The sequence below is a fragment of the Globicephala melas genome, chromosome X, assembly GCF_963455315.2.
Source record: "Globicephala melas chromosome X, mGloMel1.2, whole genome shotgun sequence".
In the NCBI taxonomy this organism is placed as follows: Eukaryota; Metazoa; Chordata; class Mammalia; order Artiodactyla; family Delphinidae; genus Globicephala; species Globicephala melas.
In genome coordinates, this window is record NC_083335.1 from 88,214,993 (window position 1) to 88,221,071 (window position 6,079).

The following is a 6,079-nucleotide window of genomic DNA, read 5'->3' on the forward strand; positions in this document are numbered from 1 at the left end:
CACCAACTGATCTGCCACAGTGCTGCAATTCAGAACCACTTATGCTCCCATATACCAAATTCAGAACTTTCTCCATCCCAAGGTCGGTCTCGCCATTAACTGTCCAACAACAAACACAACTGTGAAGCCCAGAGACCAGGCAAGTTCCTTTTGAGGAGCACGGGCTGCTACCCATGGTGGGTTTCAGGGACAAGGTCAGTACCTTTGTGCCTCCTTGGCTGCCGTCACTAGAATCTCCATTTGTACCCCCAAGGTCAGCTTCTGAGGAACAGAAGTTTGTTCACTGTGGGCTTGGGACCTGTCCATTGACAGACTGTCCCATGCAGGGAGGCTGTACACATGGGAGAAAGTTTTGGGGAGGAAGGAGAGTTCTGGATTGTTGTTCTTCCAGAGGAGAGCCTCTAGAAGGAACCTCATGTTGGGAGGTAGAGCCAGAAGGGGAGACTAGTAAGACAGTCCTGAAGAGTTGGCGGAATGTCGTTTTGCCATGTGGCTCAGGGAAGTGCAGGATGAAGCTACCTGGAGAGGCTGCCATGGAGGAATGGGTGCTGAAGGAGGAAGATTTGGGGAGGTTGTTGTCAAGTGGAACTAGGTGAGGTGTGGGAGTGAAGCTTTGTGCTGTTCGGTGACTGCATACAAGATTGACTTGGGTCTGGGTTCTGTGGTACTGCCATTTAGACCTCTGTTCTTCTGGAAAGCTCTGCTGAGGGGGGCCTGGCAAGAGAGCTCTTTGTAGCCAGAACTCTTGGGGTTTTTCTCCTCAGACTGCTCCAGTGCCACTGTCCATTCAGCCAGAAAATTGAGGGGGTGATTACAGAGCTCTAGACAGTGATGGTCCAGAGAATTGGGCTTTGGAAATTTCCCTTTTTACTTTTGTACATGAAGACCCGTGACTTTTGTACAAAGCAATGGGGTTGCCCATTCGGGGTAATCAGATGAGAACCTTCTTAGGAGGCTTAGTCTATGTTTCCTTCACCTTGACTTTGAAGGAGCCATGACTTTCTTCTCGGTCAGGAGGGATGTCAGGGACCCATGGTGTGGTCTGCTCTCCTTACACAGAGACCTGGTGTGCACCCAGCTTTAGGGCCAGAGAGTTTGCGCTTCAGCATCTAGAAGAGCTTCCATGCAGTCCTCCCTAGACTGGCTCTCATTCCTTTCCAGACCATAGACCTCTGGTTCCATCTTTACCACCTGAAAGAGCACCTTCTTGATTCCAGCATTCCATTGACATGTCTTCTGGGCTCTGCTCCCCTTTCCTTCTTTGTTACCAGAACAAATCTGTTCACTCTGCTCCTTGTCTTTTTCCTCTTCCAGCATCTCTGCAGTCTTTGCTTGTGGTGTACCGGGAATTCATCCTGGTACTGGGCCATCTGCTCTGGCATTGCCCTGCCAATAGCTTCTTTAAGTTTCTGTAGAGGTGCCTTCAGATGCACCCCCTGCCCCCAACACACAGAGATGAAGTTTTGGGGCAAGTGTGACCGGGATGTCCTTGCTGCAGAGCAGGGATGAAGTCACATGGCCACGCTCCTCAGAACTGACCTGGCTGTTCAGCTTCCAGGTTTCTACCTCCGTGCCCAGGAGGATCTCATGGATATCCTGGGTGAAGAGCTTCCTTTTGCACTGTCCCTCAGCAGTCCTGGCAGGCTGGAGCAACTCCTCAAGGCACTCCTCCACGGCCACTGGAAGGCCTTTGCGGAGAAAAGAAAACTGTGAATTCCCTGTCCAATACCACCCTGTGGGAATCTCTTTCATCACCCATATCACAGAAGGGGCTTCCTTCTGGAGACTCACTGAGCAGCTGCTTCAAGTCCAAATCAGTCAGAGAGACAGTAACAGTGACCTCCTAGAGCAAACTGCTCTCAGGAGCCGAGAAGAAGATTGAGAGCGAGGGATGCTACCCCATTCTCACAGGCTTATGACCCTCAGGCTTGTTTTTCCTGGGCCAATTTCTCATTCTGAAATTTCTTTAACATCTCTTTATCACTTCGAGCCTCAAGAACATTTCTTCTTCTTCTTCTTCTCCTTACCAGCGTTGAGAGCTGTGAAGCTCCTTTGGGAAAAGCTGAGCTCTGTTCATTTCTTTTCCCTGTTGAAAGTGTCATCCTTTTTCTTTCTTCCCTTCTCACTACCTTCCTGCAGCTTCTTCTTCTTCTTTGGTGATTTTTCCCCCCTCTTCTCTTTAGTAGAGTCGTTGTCAGATTCTGATGTTTGTTGTAACTGCAGGGTTCTCGGGTTAATGTAAAATCTTCCGTACTTTGTGGTCAGAGAAGCACCATTTGAAGAAGCTCATCATATATTTCAAGTCCAAATCAGTTGGTGGAAGAATGAGATTCATCGTGCTTATCCCCCACGATAATCAAGTCTCGTATATGGTCTTTTCTATGATTCTTTCCAACCTTGTTTCCAGGTTGAAGACCTGCCACTCCATCCTGTGAACTCTTCACCAGCTCTGGGTAGTACTCTGGGCAGCGCTCACTTTCTGGGTCAACAGAACAGTTGCTGCAGCCAGCTTAGGATCTCAATGCTCTTCTGCTCTCCCAACCTCCTCTTGCCCAGATTTCTTTAAAAATGTGAGATTCAGAGGGCCTGGGAGAGAGGCGAACTGGATCCTGTTGGGTCCTGACATGACTACAAACAGTCTTGGCAGTTTTTACCATTTGGTTTCTTTGTCACAAGTGCAGGGGCTGCAAATGATCTCTCGCAGGCAGGATGGGCGAGATGCACTGATCACAGCTCTAGTTAGCACCTGGGCCCTGAAGCATGCATACCATGGTGGACCATGCACTCCCACGGTCCATGTCCACAGATCAAAAAGCTCTCGTGAGGGTCAGGAAAGAGAGGCAAAATCCCAACTCAAGGTTTGTACAACATCTCAGCAACAGCGAGGTGGCTCTTTGAAAAGCAGTCATTAAAAAAGAGCACTTACTGAAAACTCAACAATAAGAAAGTAAACAACCCAATTAAAAAATGAGCAAGAGATCTGAACAGACACCTCACCAAAGAAGATATACAGATGGCAAATAAGCACATGGAAAGATGCTCCACATCATATTTCATTAGAGAAATGCAAAGGAAAACGAGTTACCACTACACATCTATTAGAATGGCCAAATCTGGAACCCTGACAAGCTCAAATGCTGACAAGGATGTGGAGCAACAGGAACTCTCATTCATTGCTGGTGGGAATTTAAAATGGTACAGACACTTTGGAAGACAGTTTCTTACAAAACTAAACATACTCTTACCATAAGATCCTGTAATCCTGTTCCTTGGTATTTACCCAAAGGAGTTGAAAACTTAACTCCACACAAAAGCCTGCACATGGATGTTTATAGCAGCTTTGTTCATAATTACCAAATTTTGGAAGCAATCAAGATGTCCTTCAGTAGGTGAATGGATAAACTGTGGTACATCCAGATAATGGAATATTATTCAGTGCTAAAAAGAAATGAGCTATCAAGCCATGAAAAACATGGAGAAAACTTAAACGAATGTTGCTAAGTGAAAGAAGCCAACCTGAAAAGACTACATACTGTGTGATTTCAACTATATGATCTTCTAGAAAAGGTAAAATTATGGAGACAGTGAAAAGATTGGTGATTGCTAGGGGTTAGGACGGAGAGAGGGATGAACAGGTAGAGCACAGAGGATTTTTTGGGGGGCAGCAAAAGTATCCTGTATGATACAGTAATGGTGGATACATGTTATTATACATTTGTCAAAACCCATAGGATATACGGCCACCAAGAGTGAACCACTGTAATGTAAACTATGGACTTTAGTTAATAATAATGTATCCATCTTCATTCATCAATTGTAATAAACGTACCACACTAATACATGATGTAAATAATAGGGGAAACTGGGTTGGTGGGGAAGAGGGGACATTTGGGAACTCTCTGTACTTTCTGATCAGTTTTTCTGTAAACCTAAAACTGCTCTAAAATAGTCTATTAATTAAAAAAAAAAAAAGCACTCATATGGTGGGAGAACAGAACAGGCCTTCCACAAGGAGGAATCTACCAGATGAGAGTGGCATCTGGAGCACAGTGGAGAGCAGTCACCGAGCCCAGAACCTGGAGGGGACAAGGGGGTCGGGCTTCCTGAGGTCACACCCAAGCAGAGACCCCAGGAGCGAAGGAACAACCGTGGGCGCACTGAATGGGCCTTGTGGCCTTAAGGGAGAGGGGAGTGGGGTCTGAGGGGGTGGGGCAGTGCTGAGTGGCCAGATGCTTGTGGTCAGAAGCCCAGGGAGGGGGAAAGGGGCCTGCCTTCTTTGAATGAGTGTTATGCCTTCACTGATCTCCTGGAACATCCCAAACATAATTATTTTTAAGTACTTTTTTCTGTTCTGCAACATTGACTTCACCTGTATTGGATTCATATCAGATTATTTTGTTAGAAGTTTTTTTCTGTAGTGTGAAATTTCTTCATGTGCTCTAGAATTTTTGTTTGCACATTCATTTGGAGTGTCTTTTCCTTTCCTTTCCTTTTCCTTTGTTTTGTTTTCACTTACATCCTGACTTTGTTGAGTGGTTTGGCAATTGCCTCAACTTGGCATCCCTTTAGCAAGCAGGAAATTGAATACAGGTAGCACCCACACCCTCTGTTTCCTAGGTTTGTCATTCCATATACTATTGAAGAACCACTGTCTGTGGAAAATGAAACCACCACTTCCACACAGCACCTGTGGTACCTCTTGGAATGTGATTCTGCACGAGCTCACCTTCTCTCTTACCGGGTCCTCAGCCATGCCTTCTTTCCAGGCTGAGGCTCCAGCCTCTGTGTACACAGACTGCATTCAAATTTTTGTGAACTTGACCACTGTAGAGGTTTGGTACAGGAGGATGGCCTTCTTTCTATCTCCAGCTGCTTCTTCTGGAGAAACCAATCTAGAATCGTTGCTTCTATTTGCTTGGGAGACAGAGAAAACCTTTCTGAAGTGAAAGGGAAGAACAAAGCAGAAATGCAGAGACAAGCAAAAAAGATGAAGAGAGAAGAATTCATGAGTTCCCCATTTTCCTCAAGCCCTGTTCTCTGCCTTTCCTAAAGTCTGACTGTCTAACTCTTCCTTTAGTTCCAGGACACACCTCAGTATCCTTCTACCTCTCCCTTATATATATTTTTTGCTTAAGCTAGCTCCAATGGGTTTCTGATACTAGCGATCAACAGGTACAGCAAATACATGTCTTTTGGGCATCCCTTGATCCAGTGTGTTTGTGATTTCTGTGCCAAGCATCACTGCACTTACACTCTGGGACTTCCTGCTCCCAGAACTCCTGCTTTGGAGTAACAATCTTGGCTCTTTCTATGCAGGGAGAGAGTTCGAACATCTCTCAATACAAGCAAACTTTGTCAGGAAGACGGGATTTGGTGAGGAAAACAGAGCCGCTCTATGGGTTGCGGGAAACCAAGGGCCTGAGGACTTACACGACATGGGGAAGCTGGGGAAGTGAGGGTCTACGGGCACGAAGCACTGGTTGGGGGCAGGTGGTTCTCAGAAGTTCCATAGGAAATTAACCACAATTCTCAAGCAAAAATGGCTGAACCAAAAGATCTCTAGGGTCCTTTCCAGTTTTAAGATATGCTGACTCTTTTTCAAGGTCCAGAGAGAGTCCCCGGTAGACTCATCAGTAGCAAGGAAAACGTGCAAGATTGGGGAGCTGGACGACTCTTAGTCAAGTGACAAGAGCCCCTTGCACACCGGCCTGTGATTGGGAAGGCAAAGCCCAGTGTTTCTGCAGTTTTTCTCATAATTCTGGCTTTCCTGAACAAACCATCCCTCCCTCCAATCCTTAGCCATCTCCCATTGGTCCTGCCCCCTGATTTTTAGGCTGTGACCTGCCAATGAAGATGTGCTCTCCTGCCCCAGCTGACTGCTCAGTGTTGATCCGTGAAAGGTGTTGTTATTCCTCCAGCGTGGCTGGAGGGGAGAGAAACACTTTTGCCCCCTGTCTCCTTGACCAATTTGCTTAACCAAACGCACAAAGGATCTGGGACAAAGACCCATACCTTCCTTTTTCAAACCTCTTCTTCAGTCAGCCTGTTTTGCTCACCTCTCTTCACTGAATATATAAAA

The 6,079-nt window shown here is 46.3% G+C and overlaps 1 pseudogene; it reads right to left on the reverse strand.

Annotated features, from left to right (window-relative positions):
* Window positions 1-961: 961 nt before the first annotated feature.
* Window positions 962-2,626, reverse strand: LOC115841227 (ubinuclein-1 pseudogene; annotated as a pseudogene).
* Between the last annotated feature and the right edge of the window lie 3,453 nt (window positions 2,627-6,079).